General features: G+C 50.8%; 1 pseudogene; it reads left to right on the top strand.

Moving 5' to 3' along the window:
- The first annotated feature begins 332 nt into the window (after nt 1–332).
- LOC146197387 (uncharacterized) lies at nt 333–2,736 on the top strand (annotated as a pseudogene).
- Nucleotides 2,737–3,328: the final 592 nt, after the last annotated feature.

Below are 3,328 nucleotides of genomic sequence, written 5' to 3'. Positions count from 1 at the left end.
TTTTTTATGACGTTTACATATATAGTTTGGTTCACCAACACTGACTTTAATGCATGACTTTCGGGCACTCAAGTGGTGATATGGCAGTTCCAGTCGCAATATAAACGTTATATTCTGACGGATTTCGCCAGTGCTCTGCCCGAAGCAGATTTATCTGTAATAAGTTCAACGGCGTTCTATAATTGGTTTACAGGAAAGGCGCACTATCATTCACCCGCGGAATCCTGCTACTATGATACTCGTGTTAGACAAGAATTATGACGAGCGTTTCACTATTCCGGGCCGGTTAATGCACGGACGCTTGTGCGCCGATGTCGACATCGTCGGTTTAAATGTCTCGTTTTCTGAAATGTTGCAGTTTTCGACGGTTCGAAGGGTCATTTCTTTCTCGTCTTATTAACAGAGGTGTCCGACGCACGACTTTCCTAACTTAGCTTGCCGTTAATGGATGGTAGCAGCGTATGGAAAGCGGCTACCAACTTCGAAGAGACGTGTGGGTCGCTCAACTGGTGTCGCGAAGATAATGTTAAGCGTTTGATTTGAGTGTAAAATGTCCGGGCATAGTCAGTGCCTGCCCTTTTTGCAATGTCTGCGCTGTGTAGTCAAAAGCATCATTGTTGCAGAAAGCGCATCAACTGTCCACTGGAATCCGTTGTTGATAGCGAAGAGCTGACTGTCACTCTGGTTCCTCCTGGAAAGAGGTACCAGTTGAAGTTCAAGAAGTCTGCCAATGTTAGTAGTACCGCGTTGCAACTATTTCCCCTGCTAGTTGCTGTGGCTGAGGCCGGTGATTTAAGACGCTCGTGGACGCTGTTGACGAGGACGCTTTGGCTGTCTGTCCATATAAGAGGGATTCTCGCAAGGAAGAAGCTGTCCCCGTGGAGAAAAAAGGCATGAGTCTTCTTAACCCCAGAAGCAGAAAGATTACAATGAGAAAAAGCGGCGATTTCGACTGCGCTTTCTCTGTATATGTAGTGTACATTCAGGTACAACGATTTTGTGGAAGTGTTTTTCCCCACGGTTTTAAACAAAATTTATCGAAGACATTTTGGAAATTCTAAAGTGTGCTGGGTGAAATGCTTTTGGTCAACTCGCTGCATATACCATGTTGTACATGGCGCCCCAGTGTAAGAATCACTGCCTTTGGTACCCGGCGAAAATGGCTGTTATTCTGTGTGTAGTCGGCTGCTTGTGATCTGACAGTTCCAACGTGACATGTGGTCTTGATCGGGCCTCCGTGCGTGTTTCACGTTAGGGGCGTCACGTGACTTTTTCGCCATGGCCCCTACAACGCCATGGAGTCCATCGAAGACTTTGGTATTCGATATAGTTGTCCCTGCGGGGACCAGTCCCGAGACCGTCGTTGACGCGGCGGCCTCACTAGTGGGTTTACCTGACGTCTACTGTGTACAGCATATGGGCACCGAGTCCTTTCAAGTGACCGTGAAGGGAATGGTTTCCATGACTCTAATTATCGACGCTGGCAGCCTCGTCATCGGCAGCGAGCGTATACCAATCGTTCCAGTCGGGCCACAAGTGACCTCCGTGGCCTGCCTGTTCCTGCAGTCCTACGCTTCAAACGAAACGCTCGTCCATGTCCTCAGCCAACATGGCAAAGTCTGTCTGTCACTGCTGACCAGATGGGATCCCTTAAGGATGTCCAGACTGGGACGTGGTATGTGCGAGATGTCCGCCACGTCACCAGTACCAAACTACCGACGCGTCGTAGGCCATCGCGTTACCTTCGACTAGCGGGGCATGCAGCTTGTTTGCCGGAAGTGTGGTTCCTCAGACCGCTTTTGGGTGCAGTGCGTAGCGCCGTTTTGTAGTCGCTGTGGTGCCCATAGTCACCAAGTCGGAGGTTGGGCCCTGCCTTGCCAACGCTGCGTTGATGACCACCCGACGGTGACATGCCTTGTGCGCCGTACCTATTCGAACGCGGTGGCAAGTGCGTTTCCCCCGCTTACACCCGTGAAACCTAAACTGTCGGTCCCCTCTGCCAAGCCAGCTGAGTTGGCTAAACGCCAGAAGGGGTACAAGTAGACTATATGGAGGGCGCCACATCAGAAACATTGCCGAGTTCTATATACTCAGTACACCGGTGGAAGAAACGGCCAGCGGTGGTGACGTAGTGTTTGAGAAACATACGGCTGGTCCAACCGAGGTTGTGGTTGAATGCGCGACCACGGCTGACGCCGCGGTGGACCCCGGATTCTCGGGCGAGCCTTCTACTATCGAAATAGCTCCTTCCACATCGTCGCCGGAATTGCTGTGCGCGTCCAAAGTTCGCGGAGTCCAGGCCAAACATAGAGTCCGGGGAAAGAAGCTGCAGTCGGCGTCTAAGGCTCTGGCGTCACCAAAACCCCGCGGTTCCCTCGGAACGCAGGATAGTCGTGTCATGAAGCTTACTGCACGCCCGTCACTGCTGGTGTTTCAAAGATTCGTGGAGCCTTCGAGAAGCAAACGGGACGCCTGAAGAAGCTACCGCAATTACGAAGGGATTTAAAGGAGGCATCCGTGGTTGTGAACGAGGAAAATGACTTGGATGATTTCAGCGGCTCTTTTAGCCTTGGTGTCGGGCACTCCCCGACGCTTTCTAGACTCACCGAGACGGGAATGAGTGATGTGTTTCGTCGTCCTCAGGATCAGACATGGCACGAGAAGGTCGCCCGGAGGAACTTCCTCCCAAGAAGTCCCGGACGTCCTCCTTCTGGAGGACCGGGAAGCCGCGCGTAATGTGAGCGCGAAGCACCTTCGTGGTGCCACCTCAGGTCGCGCCTTTTGGCTTCCTGAACTCAATAACCGATATGGAAGCAGGAAGCAGGTTGAAATAGGAGATTTGGCTTTAAAAACACACTGCGATATTTTGTATCTTCAGGAAACAAATTTATTACTCTTTCTGATGTATTGGCTTTCAAGCGCCAGTTTAATTTGGAGTGCTCTTTTTGGTTCGCCACTTCGCGCTCGACTGGCGTAGGAATTGTGATGCTAAACAGGTCCCTTTTGCACGACCATCCCTTCAGATATGACGGGTTAGGGCATGTGCTAGCGTTCGATTGTTCATTTTCAGCTGTGACGTTGCGCATCTTGTGAATTTATACGCCGGCGGACGCAAACCTTACAAATAACTTCTTTAAAGGGTTGGATGTTTACGTTTGGATAGCCGCCACGTAATAACAGTGGGCGATTTCAATTGTGTCATAGACTCGCATGTAGATTTTCTGAGCCTGGTCGAGGGCGACCGACTTGGAACGAACGTGATCTGAAACGTCTGTTTCAGAACTTTACGCTTCTTGATGCGCACGAACTGATACATGGGCAGCGTTTC

This window comes from Amblyomma maculatum, chromosome 3 (assembly GCF_055883805.1).
Source record: "Amblyomma maculatum isolate TAMU_Amacu chromosome 3, ASM5588380v1, whole genome shotgun sequence".
Taxonomy (NCBI): domain Eukaryota; kingdom Metazoa; phylum Arthropoda; class Arachnida; order Ixodida; family Ixodidae; genus Amblyomma; species Amblyomma maculatum.
The sequence above is the reverse complement of the archived record's forward strand: the minus strand, read 5'-3'. Positions and strand labels throughout refer to the sequence as shown.